Source organism: Arvicanthis niloticus, chromosome 9 (assembly GCF_011762505.2).
Source record: "Arvicanthis niloticus isolate mArvNil1 chromosome 9, mArvNil1.pat.X, whole genome shotgun sequence".
NCBI lineage: Eukaryota > Metazoa > Chordata > Mammalia > Rodentia > Muridae > Arvicanthis > Arvicanthis niloticus.
Genome location: NC_047666.1, coordinates 37,881,600 through 37,896,321, shown reverse-complemented (window position 1 = coordinate 37,896,321; position 14,722 = coordinate 37,881,600). Strand labels below are relative to the sequence as shown.

The 14,722-nt window shown below is 39.5% G+C and overlaps 1 pseudogene; it reads left to right on the top strand.

Moving 5' to 3' along the window:
• Positions 1–2,575: 2,575 nt before the first annotated feature.
• LOC117715631 (large ribosomal subunit protein eL29 pseudogene) lies at positions 2,576–3,048 on the top strand (annotated as a pseudogene).
• The last annotated feature ends 11,674 nt before the right edge of the window (positions 3,049–14,722 follow it).

The following is a 14,722-nucleotide window of genomic DNA, read 5'->3' as shown; positions in this document are numbered from 1 at the left end:
GAGGAAGAAAGGGAGGAAGAAAGAAAGGGAGGAAGAAAGAAAGGGAGGAAGAAAGAAAGGCAGAAAGAGAGGGAGGCAGGCTAAGAACACATCCTCTGTGATCTTGTTTTTACACCTGAGGCTGCAGAACCACAGGGGCTCCACTTCACTCCCCAGGGGAAAGTAGAATGGCTCTACCACTCTGAAAAGCAGTTTGGCAATTTCTTACAAAATTGAAAACAATCTTAACATTTGACCCAGCAATTCTGTTTATAGGTGTTTATCTGACTGATTTTAAAAGTGGTGTCCATATAAATGTTTACATATACATTTTTATGATTGATTTGTTACATAATTGTTGGAACGTAGAAACAGCCAAGATGCTCTCCCATAGGTGATCAGATTAGTACACCCACTCTACACGATACCATTAAGTGACAGCATGACATGACTTATCTGGTACAAAGCAAAAGACATGGGAGAAATCTGAACTGATGTTGTTAAGTAAATGAAGTCATTGTAAAAAGGCTACACATCTGATGATTCCAATTTCAGCACACTATTGGGAAGGCAAAATTACTCAAAAGATGAGAGTTGCTCAGGTTTATGGGAGAAGGCATAGACGACGGAAAAGATGGAGAACAAGGAGTTTTTAGGGTGGCAAAACAACTCTGCACAATACTGTAGTGGCAGAGATATGACAAACTACATTGTTCAGAATCTGTCAAGTTGAAAAACACAAAGAAAAAACGTTATTATGTACAAATTAAAAAAAATTTAAGAGGTCAGAAAGATTTAGCAATAAGAATGTGACAATGTACTTTTGGCACATTTTCCACATACAAAACTACCCCCACAGAAAAGAATCAGGTCAAGTAAGTCTGGAATGCATGAACTGCCAAGTGGCAGGCCAGAGAGTGGCACTTGATAAGATCATCTCATGATACAATGGTTCTGCCTAACTGTTCCATCTACAACCCAAATCTACACCTAAGGCTCAGGAACATCAATAATATAGGGCAGAAAGATTGTGAGAGCCTAAGGACCAGGGTGGAATGCCTGCTGCAAGATGCACCCAGGAAATCTCAACAATAAGTTTGCGTAAATAAGACCCAAAATATGATAACACCAAATTGTCATGCCCACACAGTAAATTCTTGTGGGAATTTACTCCTAGGAGAACTATTGTCAACTGATGGTTGCCTGGAGAGGTAGAGTCAGTCTTCTCCAAGGATGAGCCCCTGATAAGTTAGCTAATCCCAGGAAATAAACCCTGAACACATATGAGTGACCAAAATAATCTTAGGAGGTTGTATTATATGCATACACACATACATATGCATATACATCATATCCCTATACATATATGTATCACATACATATGCATACATGTAGCAATTATAACTATAGAATAAGAGGCCATGAATATGAGAGGGAGAGGGGCATGGGACTACTTGGAGGGAGGAGAGGGCCTGGAAGAATGTTACAAATACAGTATTCATAATATAATTTTCAGAAAATAATTTTTAAAAGATAACAATTTTGATACTCCATTAGTTCCTACAGGAATTAATAGTTAAGTAAATAATTGGCAAATAGTGGTAAACTGAGTTTTCCCTATTGGAGAGGAGTTCAGAATTAAGGGAGGACATACACGATAATGAATTAGAGTTGAAAAATTATTAGGAATTCATAACCCAGGCTAAGCTTAGTGTAGGTAGAGACAATTACAACCAGAATTACTTATACACATGGACTCACACAAGAGTTAGTACATGCAATCACTCTGCTGGCTGTAAGTATCTGAAAACATCTCAATGGTACTATGTAATATTAACTTTCAAATCTTGGTGTTTACTACCATTTAATAACAAGAGCAACCAGGGAATCTTAGAAAGCTGGTTAATTCAATGACAAAGGCAAGACATAGTTCAGAAAAGTCTGGAACATCTCATGATGTTTCAAAGCCAAATCCAAAAATAAGGGATTTTTTTTTTTTTTATTAAAAGCAGAGATGAAATCTGACAGAATATTCACAGGAAGGAAGTATGTCAAAAGACACATGAGCCAAGCACAAGAGTTCCCACTCACAGCAGGAATGCAAAGCCATCATCAGATTGTAGCCCAGTTATAAAACTATCCATGAGTTCAGTCTACTAGAAATTAATAATGAGAAAAATAATTAAACATACGGAGAAGAGATGAGCCTCTCATAGAGATAAATTCCACATAACTTAATAAATATTTCCTACCCAGTAACCAAAGAGCATACATGGGCTTGTCCAAGGGCCCCTGGCACATATGCAGCAGAGGACTGACTGCCTTGTCTGGTCACAATGGGAGAGGACATGCCTAATCCTGTAGAAACTTGATGCCCAAGAGAAAAGGGATGCCAGGTGGTGTGGGGGGAGACACCCTCTCAGAGGCAAAGAGGAGGAGAGATGGGGTGAGAATTCTGGGAGGCGAGACCTACAGGGGGAGCAATGTTTGGGATGTAAATAAATAAAATAATTAGTTTAAAAAACCAAACATGGTGAGCCTTTCTCTTTCTCTTCTGGTCCCAGGCGCTGCAGAAGCCCTGGGTTACCGTGCAGACATGGCGAAGTTCAAGAACCACACCACACACAACCAGTCCCGCAAATGGCACAGAAACGGCATCAAGAAATCCAGGTCACAAAGATACGAATCTCTTACAGGGGTTGACTCCAAGTTCCTGAGGAACATACGATTTGCCAGGAAGCACAACAAGAAAGACCTGAAGAAGATGCAGGCCAACAATGCAAAGGCAGTGAGTGCATGCGCAGAGGCCATCAAGACCCGTGTGAAGCCTCAGGCCATCAAGCCCAAGATGCCAAAGGGCCTAGCCGCAAACTCAGCCGCTGCCTGGCTTTCATCGCTCACCCCAAGCTTGGGAAGCGGATTCAAAGCTACATGGCCAAGGGTCGTAGGCTCTGCCAACCAAAGCCCAAGGTTCAAACCAAGGCAGAGGCCACAGCTCCAGCTAAGGCCCGGGCTTCAGCTCCAGCCCAGCCTACCAAATGTGCCCAGGCCCCTGTGAAGGCCCCATAGAAAAGGCTCCTGCCAGTGTGAAGACAGACAGACTGCTGTGACATGCCTACCTACACACTATTTGCAGATGACCAGTGTCCTATGCTGTTTTTACAAATAAACTCGAGGCAAGATCTGTTAAAAATTTTTTTTTCCTCATCATGGAGGATAATGAGTTACAGCATAACTAGTAGCTCCTGCCCTGCACTTGGCCCACCTCTCTTCCTTCCCAAAAATTCACCATATACAGTAAGTTACAGGAGCAACATCGCTCCAGAGAGACCCAAAGGCCATCATGCCCTCACTCAGGTAATCACGGTAAAGATCATGTATGTATATGTATAACGATCCTGTATATTCTTGATCATGTGCGTGTGCATGCTCAATATTTATGTCCATGTGTGCCTACAAGTTTGTACTGGTCAGAGGTGTGCCTTGGGTGGCTTGTTCACTTCTTCCCTTTGATTTTTGAGACAGTGTCTCCCCATGGCCTAGAACTCACCAATTTGCCTAGGCTAGCTGGCTGCTGAGCCCTGGAAATCACCACCTGTCATCCTTTCCCTATCTCTAGAATTAGAAGCCTATGCCACTGTACGTGGCATGGCCTTTTACGTGACTTCTGGGCATAGCCTGAGGTCCTCATACCTATATGATAAGCACTTTGCCAACTGACCCCAGTCCAACATCAATATATTGGCTATTAGGATCTTGGACAGAACACATTAGAAATGACCCTTTACTCCTGTGGGTTTCTTTCCAAATCCAAAACTCTAGACTAATCACTAGAAAAGCATCAGTACAATTATAACTGGTATTTTATTTAAACATGCTCAGCACCATTGTGTGGGTAACTTTTGCATTTCTGTGGCCTTTGCATACCTGACAAGAGATAGTGTGAAGAGGGGAGGTTTATTCCAGATCACATCTTCAGCAGGCTGCAATCCACCATGCCAGGAAAGGCGTGGCTGTGGAAGCAGCAGAGTTTGTGGTGGGAGTGTGAGATGTCAGCTTGTTCACACAATGGCAGGCTAGGAAGCTGAGAGAAGGCTAGACCAGAGGCAAGGCTGGTGCACTTTCAAAAGCCAACCCTAGTGCCTATTTCTGTTTTTTATTGGTTAGTAACATTTTTTTTTTTTTTGCTAAATGATTAACAAAAGTAGCTGTCTTAACTTCTTGTGTCACAGCAATTGCAGAAGCAGTGGTGCTAGCAATTAATGTAATTAAAGCTGTTATACCAGCAATAGTCAAGCCCACTACTCTCTTTGTTTCTGCTTAAAGCCTGACTCATTTCTTCCAGTACTTGTGAGTTATTTTTAGAATACCAAAGTTCTGTGATACTCAGGATACTAAAACAAAAGCAGGTTGATAGACCTCCCCATAACTGACATGCTGGATTTCAAAACACAAACACAATTAGAAGGTGTACAATCAATGCAACTTACATTAAACACTGTAGAAGAAACAAAAGTGTTTTTAACTTTATTGGTTATTTTATTTATCTACATTTCAAATGTTATCCCTCTTCCCAGTTTCCCCTTCGCAAACCCCCATCCCATCCTCCTCACCTTGCTTCTATGAGGGTGCTCATCCACCCTCCCACCCACTCCCATCTCACCACCCTGGCATTCCGCTACACTGGGGCATCGAGGCTCCATAGGACCAAGGGATTCCCCTCCCATTGATGCCAAATAAGGCCATCCTCTGCTATATATGAAACTGGAGCCATGGGTCCCTCCATGTGTATGCTTTGGTTGGTGGTTTAGTCCCTGGGAGCTCTGGGGGAGTCTGGTTGGTTGATATTGTTGTTCTTTTGAGGTTGCAAACCCCTTTAGTTCCTTTAGTCCTTCCCCTAACTCCTCTACTGGGGTCCCTGTGCTCAGTCCAATGGTTGGCTGTGAGCATGCCCATCTCTATTAGTCAAACTCTGGCAGAGTCTCTCCCAGGACAGCTATATAGGCACCTGTCAGCAAGCACTTCTTGGTATCAGCAATAGTGTCGGAGTTTGGTGTCTGCAGATAGGATGGATCCCCAGGTGGGGCAGTCTCTGGATGGCTTTCCCTTCAGTCTCTGTTCCTAGTTAAACCCGTACTTCCTACTAAACATCCAAAACATGAGCCTTTACTAGATACTGTCATTTCAAGCTACAAAAGTCTTCAAAAACAAACAAATAAAAATAAAAGATTAAAAACTGATTAGCCAAGAGAATCCTAAGACACAGAAGTGTGATAGACTGAAGTAGATCTTGAAATTGCAAAAACACCTGCACACAGCTGAAGAGATCTTTTTTATTTTATTTTTTCAGTAATTTTTATTTGATATTTTATTTATTTACATTTCAGATACCATCCCCCTTTCTCATCTCCCCCCATTAATCCCTTATCTCATCTCTCCTTCTCCTTTTTTACCTTTATACTGTTTAAATTGCATGCAGGTATTAAGGTCAGTTCTAGGTTGAGGAACTAGCAATACAAAATAGATGCAAATAGTCAAAGAATAAACAAGACAATAAACCCAGATAATCAAAGAACACGCACGACAATAAACAAAGTCCTGTGATCACTATTTTTAAGGGCTTATCAGGATGAACAAAATATCTGAGCCTACTTCCCTCTCCTAGCCCAAAGTAATTTTCATGCCTGAAATTTCTTCTTTGTTCTAGCCTAGGATTTAGATTTCTGCCTGAAATTACTTCTTTGTTTCAGCCTAATGTCAGATTCCTGCCTGCAATCCATTTCCTTGTCCTTTGCCTATGTCAGATTCCTTCCAAACATCCCATTTCCTTGTCCTTGGCCAATGTCAAATTCCTGCTAGGCAGCCACAAAAGCTCTCCACATCTCCTCCTTTTTATTGCATAAACCAGACTGAGCCTGTCTTAGGTCATTCTGACAAGAATGCCTTCCTTACCTGTCGTGGAATATGCATTATTATAAGTAATGCACTTCTCTCTTAGGTTGGTAAGGCTCTGTGCAGAATCTTACCCGTCCTTGGCTTGCCAGCCTGTTAAATTAATAACTATGACTGGAGGATCCATTTTCAGTTTCAAGCCATATACTTTGGCTGTCAACATGTTGATGTTGTTACAAACAACCTTTAACATAATGGGCAGGAATAAAAGTATACCCAGGACAAAAAGGGCTAGCATGATTAAGTTATATATGCCATTCCTGAGATTAGACCAAAATGGAAATACTGACCTCAGGTCATGGATAATTTTATCGACATTATCTGCAGTATCAAAGCTCAACAGAGCAGCATTCTTCAGATTCATAATCTCACTATGCAAAGTTAAAACACCCAGAGAGGTGTTAGAATTATGCCAAATACCCTACAGGTGTCTTTAAACTTTTTTTCTAATTATAATGACAATCATTGTGAATTTCAAAAGTAACATTACTTCATTGATATTTGTCATGACACTTGAGCTGGCTCCTAACTCTTGAACCCTGAACCTCCTTCAGATAATTTCAATAGGTTATAGAGCATCAATCCATTGTTCCAGATACCTATATAAATCCTTTTATATACTCAATAGATTAGTAACAGTTTTTTGCTAGATGGTTAACAAAAAATAGCTGTCTTAACTCCTTGTGTCAATGCTATTGCAGAAGCAGTGGTGCTAGCAATTAATGGAATTAAAGCTGTTATACCAGCAACAATCAAGCCTGCTACCCTCTTGCTTCTGCTTAAAGCCTAACTTACTTCTTTCAGCACTTTCAAGCTTTTTTCAGAGAATCAAGGTTTTCTAATACTCAGGGCAGTAAGACAAAAGCTGGTTGATAGACCCCTGTAACAGACATGCCAGGTTTCAACACACTAACACAATTAGAAAGTGTACAATCAATGCAACTTACAATAAATACTGTAGAAGAGACAAAACCGATTTTAGCTTCACAATTAAAAGAGCCTTAAAACATGCACTAACCCTTGTTTGAAATCCAGATCCTGTCTCAACTTTATCTCTTGCTGAAGAGATCTTAATGAATCATGGACTTAAATTATTCAAAGTTAAGAATGTGAGCCTGTTAATATACAAGTGCTACATTACTGAAAGATACTAATGACAGGAAAACCAGGTATGGAATGTCCAGGACCACCTCCTCTGATAAAAGGATAAATAAGGAAATGTCTGTGAAATGATGACTTGTGTATTCTGAGAGGTTTAAATGTAGACAGAGAGCAAACAAATGGAGGGATTATGCACAGAGCAGAAAACATGGGCTACATGCTCTGCAATATAAATGGTAGAAATAAACACTAGGTCAGAGAAAGAGGAATATCTACAGATAAGACCTAAGAAGATTCAAAACATGTTGTCTTTGTTTTTTATAAACTGCCCAAACGAAGCAGAAAGGGGCCTTGAATATTTTTCAGTCTCATGTTATCTTAAATGTTCCTTGTAAAAAAACAAATAAATAAACATATGCTCAAAGGTCAGTCTACACACACACACACACACACACACACACACACACACACACACTGTAATAACACAATTTATAGTGACAGTCTTTAAAAAACCTGAAAACCCTATATAAGTTAAAGGTCATTTAAATAGATACTCTGCAAGTGTTAATGACAGAACACATTACAATGACTATTTCAGAAAGCGATGTAGCAAATGCCAAGGCAAACATGTACTGAGATATTTAAATACAGTAATGCTCACGTGCATGATCCAGGAAATTCTTCCTCCAGGCATCTATAGGAATCTAAGTCCACATTTAGAAAGCATATAACATGTACACACACACACACACACAAACACACACACACACACACACACACACAGAGAGAGAGAGAGAGAGAGAGAGAGAGAGAGAGAGAGAGAGAGAGAGAGAGTCAGGGAGACAGAGAGACAGAGAGACACAGACAGAGACAGACCAAGACAAAAAGGCAGATACAGACAAGAAGAGACAAAGAGAAACACACAGACAGATGAAGAGAGACAGAAAGAGAGACACAGCCAGAGACAGTGACAAACAGATTCAGGTAGACAGAGAAAGAGAATAGAGAGCCAAGAGTAAGGCACAGCGGGAGGTGAGAGGTATGGAGGGAGGCACTCATCAAATGTACAAGAGAGTGTGGGTGCATCATGCAGAGACAAAAAATGGACTCGGGTGGACTTCGTCTACTACTCTCTGCCTTATTGCCTTGAGACAGCTAGGCTGGTTGTTCATGAGGTTTTTTGGACCCCCCCTGTCTCTCTTCCCAGCAATGCTTGGGCTATGGGCCTGTGTGGCTAAGTACATTTTGTTTTTACACGAGTGCTCAGGATTTGAACTACGTCCTCATTCCTGCAGAGTAAGGGCTCTTTTACCCTGAGCCATGTTCCCAGTTCTGCGTCTTTAATACTATGCACGGTGCATTCTATTAAGTAACACAAACTAATATTTTAATCTTTTATAACTTACACTTCATATAGCTTGATTTTCATATGGCTTAAATTTAATAAAAGCTATACAGTATGAAAAAAAACAAAGTAGGCAACCAATCAGAAATGTTATATTTATCAATAAATACCTGTCCACACAACACTGATCTACTTTTGTGTTTACCAAAAGCTCAGTCAAACCTTCTTTATAGAACCCTATAAATATCTGTTAAATAGATAAATATTGGAGAGGGAAGGCAGGAGAAACACAGAATGGTAGGTACGTATAGGAAAACTAAGTGCTTATAGTTTGGAAACTACACATGATGACCTGTATATGTTTCTCATAATTTGTATCCTAAAGCAGGTATAAGACACCAGCAGCAGTGCCACTGTCTTAGTGGGCCATTTATCTTAGTGTTGTGTCATACCACAGGTCCCCCTTCCCCTCTTTCTCTCTCTCTCTCTCTCTCTCTCTCTCTCTCTCTCTCTCTCTCTCTCTCTATCTCTATCTCTATCTCTATCTCTATCTCTCTCTCTGCATTTACTGTGGTACTTTCCTCTTCTATTCCCTGGTGTCACCATTATAGTCTATCATAGCATCCCTGTTTCCTATGGACTACATTAGATCTACTCCGAATCTGGGAGATGCCTGGGCTCCGCCCCAGACCTTGTAGAATCAGTGTCAATGGGGATGAGATGTGGGAGATGCACCTAACACGTTCCTTCAGTAGCTACTTTTTACACTGTAGTTTCATCATCGTGGCTGGATCCCCAAAACATTACCTGGTACTTCAAAAGCTACTGGAGGAAAAGAGATCAGGGGCAGTTGGAGACTATATTGGCTTGGATCTTCAAAGTTCCCTGAGCCAGAGTAAGCAAATATACAGGGCTGGAGTCAGACAGTTTTAGCTACAACTTCGAGTATGAAGACATTCAATACTGGAGAAATTACACATATGTATGTGTATACAAAAGAATGTGTATGTGTACTCATGCATATACAATGTACAATTTTTCCAAGTCTGTGTGCTATATAAGTGGTCTTTTTTCCTTTTCCCAAGCCCCCATTTTAAACAGACTAGCTGACTGCCTCTTTCTTTTACACCATTAGACTCTACTTTTTTAAAGGGAAATGTCTGAAAAAGCATTGGTGAGACCCTGTTTCAAACCTCTGAAACTCATCTTCCCCACCAACATAGCCATTAAGGTCAAAGAAATACATGCTAAGGGCTCGATAAGGGCAGGGAAGGCATGTCCAGGGCCCCTTTGATTGCTCTTATTTAAGACTGATTCTTGTTAAGCAATTGAACCCTCTGGATACTATCTATTAGATCAATCACTTTACAATGTTTGATCTTGGGATTGATCTATTAGGCCAGTTGATTTCTAATTTTTTCTATGGTTTATACAAAGTAATCTACATTTGTGTCCACCCTCTAAGAATCGATTCAGATACTTTCTCTCCAAGTGAAGTCTCTGACTTCTTTAATCATATTTAAAGAATCATTCCTTTTTGCTATCATGTTTTACAACCATTCTGCATCAAATTGTGAAGATAGTTTGCATATTGATACTGCCTTTAGAGAATGGCCAAAGGGTAAACATTCATTTTAGGAAACCCAGGCATATGAGGTACATTCAAATGATTGCATAAATCAAATTCCAGAACAGGATTCAGTCCGCTGCTCCAGCTAATTCTATACTATCTCAGAGCATCTTAGTAAAAGTGTTATCCATTTTTAAATTTGTCTTCTATTTTTGGCTTTATTTGCTGGCTTTTCTGATCTTCATTTTTGGTGGAAATGTTAAAGGAATGATGTTGCCTGCTGCCGAGATCATGTTGAAAAAGGCACTATATTGAGGTGCAGTTTGAAACGTGACAGCATATGTAAATGTGTTGGTGATGCTAAAAATACGTGGATAAATGATACATGTTATCCACAGAGTATGCACAACTCTGTATTTATATAGTACCTACATGTAGACAGTAGGAGTCTATTTATGCATTTGCCAAGAAAGGGAGAAGTGTCTACATATGTCTCGTAAATCTGGATCCGGGCTCATGCCCAATGCAGATGCTGCAGAGAGGCGAGTGGGGAAAGGGGCTGCTGCTCTGGGAGCAGGCTGTCTGTCAGATCATTTCCCTGAATAGGATTCTGGAAACAAGAACAAAAATGATAGCCTACAGACAATAAAAGTGTATCCTAAAAAGCTGGAGGAAAAGTCCATTCTAGAGCACCTCGACAGCATGTGTAACTTACTAGAATTCTTGGGAGACAAATTCTAGAAATGTCACACAGCATCCTTTATTTAGCCAATGTATTAAAAGAGCCTCCATTTTCCCAGAGCCTAAGTGGACAATGTTCTACTTAGACTTACATACAACGGAGATAATGACTCATGAGGAGACTTCTGTAGTTTTTAGCTAAAGAGCCATCTGTGCTTAAGGACCATGTCCTTACAGCCACAAATCCCAGGATTACAACCCCAGCTCTGTGATTGACACAGGGTTGGGTACTTCTCCTCTGAGTGAAATAGGGCTTACTTCTTCATTCAGAGTTAAATTCGATATATAATGTTTTGATAGTCTCATTCTAAAATATGAATGTATAATTCTAAAGCAGCTTAGCAGTCAAAAAGTTCTCCAAAAATCTGAATGTTCTGAATTTATATTATCAAGTTTTATCATGCCTCAGTCTAAGAAGTGTTAGATGGTAGCATCCTAGTCAATGATTAAGCATTTATCTTATGACATTCACAAAACTAAATCAAATTGCATTTCTAGCCTCAAACTCTACCTCCAGATTTATTTTCAAATTTTGAATTAGTGTCAGAAATGTGTTAAATGAATATTTGTTGGCAGAGGTATCTGGATAGGACAGAGGACATTTGGTTTGACTTAGTGAATAACTTTGTGTCTTTATTGTCTGTCTGTCTGTCTGTCTGTCTGTCTGTCTGTCAGTCATTGTTTTTCCAATAGAAACATGACTTGTTTGCATAGTAAGTAGCTCCTATTGAAAAGAATGACCAGTCCTCACCAGTTAATCCAGCACTGGAAACAACGCTAACTGAACCAAGGCAGAATCTATGAGCTGAATTCAGGAAACTTGGCATAGGAGAATCTTAACTCTAGCGCCAAGCCATACAAAGGATAAGAATAGAATCAGATAATGTGGGAAACTATTTTTTCTTCTCTTTCTATTAAATCTCCAGCTTTTCTTCATTCCCTCTTCATCTCCTTCTAATCCCCTTGTTTGTGACTTTTACTGACAGAGACACTGAAGGAAGACGGTGAAGACAACAAAGCTCCAGGCTTTGAACAGCAAATGTACAACAACAACAACAACAACAACAAAAATCTGCTTTCCTCACTAATTCAAATTTCTCTGAAGAGAGCCTCTTCATAGTAAAACTATTCCAAATGGCATGTTAAAGTGGGATCTCCAAAGCTCACATTCCCCATCAGCTCAGCCTTGTGCACTCATGTGTGTTCTTCAGGGTCTGAGAAGCCTTATTAACAAAGATCAATACATTCTCACCTCATCCATCTCGGGGTCTTAATGCTATATAATCACTGCTCTCTCTAAAATAATGTTCTCTAAATAGTACCAACAGTATAGCTATAAAGTAGAGAGAATCAACATCTCTGTATCAGAAATAACATTAAATGAATAATCTAAATATTTTCTAGTAGTGAAGGCCTTTTCTTCGATATGGTTACCCAACTTGCCAAAGATAGAAAGGGGCTCAAGATAGTTTTAAATAATAGTAATATAATTTAATAAGGTTGCCTTTTTATTAGCTGCATTTAACGGGTCCTTCTGATCTTTCAAATTATAATCAGCAGCTAAGCAGCTTTCCTGTGCAGCTGTTGTAACCACCTCATTTAACATTAGGTATATCTTTTAGCTTAATTAAAGCATTCCTCTCTTTCAGTAATAGTAGATTGTTTTCCGTTCACCCATTATGTGTAATTGTTTTCTTTGATCCATTCAAAACGTGGCTATTTTTCATGGCTAATTAAATCAACACTTGACCACTGCATTTAATGCCTAACTCAGTTTTATTTCTAATCTTGCGTGCTGGGCTTCTGCACATCCTACGTCTTGCTCATAATGTTGAGTTACTCACCGCCTACAGCTTGTCCTCATAAGTAGAGGCAATGTGTATATATCAGGAATTCCAGCAGAGGGCACTCAAGCAAGAATAATCATTTCTGTAAGAAGAGAAATTGATGATGATGTTTCCTGATTTTTTTTTTTTTCATTTTCAAATCAAATTAACATCAGAGTATGTGTGCGTGAGTGTATAAATGTGTTGGGGGCTGGGGTGGGTGGGACAAATCTATCCTTGGCGAGCCAACTCATTTCTCACTTAACCTCTCTTTCAGCTGAATAAGAGCCACTGTGTGCACAAGATAAGAGACAAGATATTTTCAAAACACTCCTAGTATTAAAACCAAAGCCATAAATTCTGTTTCAACAACTGACATTTTTATCACTGTCTACTTTGGCTTCTTTTACATTTTATGGATTTTTAAGGATAAGTCCCTATCATTCAGAAAAGTACTCAAACTTCTGAAGAGTGCTCCTTCTTGCCAAGATTAAAACTGTTAAACATGTTTTAATGAAAAAGTAATAATGTAAACAAAAGCAAGCCGACATGAAATTTTATAGGGGAAGAAACCCAGAAGATAAATTCTCTTTCTCTAGGGGGACTGAAGATAGAGTTTCCTGCTTCTACCATACACAACCAGGGCAGGTCCAATGACTCACTCTTACTGCTTCCAGCCAGTGATGTCTTCATGACTCCTCATCTATTCCTTGTCAAGGAGGCCTAGTCAATGACCCAAAGCATTGATTAGGGATCACTGGGTCAGGAGCATGGACATCCAGTGCCCTTCATTCTGGCATTTATCGCTGTTAAACGTTAAGAGTTCTCCAGGAGGAAAGAACGCGGCTCATGGCTTCTGCCAATTTTCATAGTGTAAATTCTTCACACCGTGGTAGATTTCAGACATGAAGGCGCTGAACTTGATGTGGGGTAGATGTACAGTTGCATATCCCTAAATCACACTGCCAGCCCAGCCTATAGTAGACACAAATAACTTCAAGGGCAAATGGAAGCATAAAATACAGGAACTTCTGGGTGTTTGTTTCTGCTCTAGTGGAATTTATTTAAGTAGAAACGAGTGTAATTTCATTTTTGATGATGGCTGGTTTTAACAAATGGTTCCTGAGACTGTTGTGAGCCACCAGAAGCTTGTAAGAGCTGAGTGCGCTGCCCCACCAGTACAAAAAGCCTTCTAGAACCTACAACTTAGAGAAGCAGACCACGAGGCAAGAGTGAGAATCAGCTGTCTTTTCATTAAGGAAGCTTGGTTTTTCTAAACACAGAAAATTGTTTCCCATTCATGGACTGTTTTCTCACTTTGAAAATTAATTTTCCTTCTACAAGATGAATTTTAAATATTTAATCATTTATGGTAATCCTCGTGTTTTTTCATCACATCTGTTACAGCTTAACTTTATGAAAATAATGGTATTTCCAAACAGAGCAAAATAAATAATAAAATTTATAAAGGAGATATCACATTTATTCAGAGAAAATGATTTTTTTACTTTGGATAAGCAAGCATTGCCCTGAAAAAATAATAATAAAAGAAAAATATTAGTAGCCTCCAGCTAGATACCGTATTTATATTAGAAGTTCAATTTTAGTCCTGCTTCCCAAAAGGTGTTTGACTGGGCTTAAAAAACATGTTAAGAACATGTTACCAATAGTTCCCCAATGTGACCATCTCTTTGACTTAATCAGTGAACCTAAAACTGACTTTTAAAAAATATTTTGATGGGCTGGAAACATTTTCCATGGCATGGTGCATAACCAGCACCAATAACTAAATGAGGAAATAAATCAACAAACATATAAGTGGGCATTATATGTCCACCATGTAATTAAAGGTTGTTTAATGCCCCCCCCCACATGTGCTTAAAATCCTTCAGAGTACATCTCAAAGTCTTCTTGCCTTTTGTGAATATACAGCTCTAACTTGTAATAGCACAGCCACCCTTTGAAGGATATGATTAGCAGCCCTCTGTCCCAGTGATTTCCATTCTGTACCAACAAGCTCAGTTTGTTATGCTTCAAAATCAAATGTTTTATTCCAGGAATTCGGGTAAATTACTGAATCTCTGCTAATCCTCAGTTTCCTATGAATTATCATAAAGAATCCAAGCACCGATTACAGTTATTGGCTGGGATAAAGAAAGTGTTCAGAAACGCTCAGTCTAATTACTGCGGTGGCTGGAGTTATGGTTA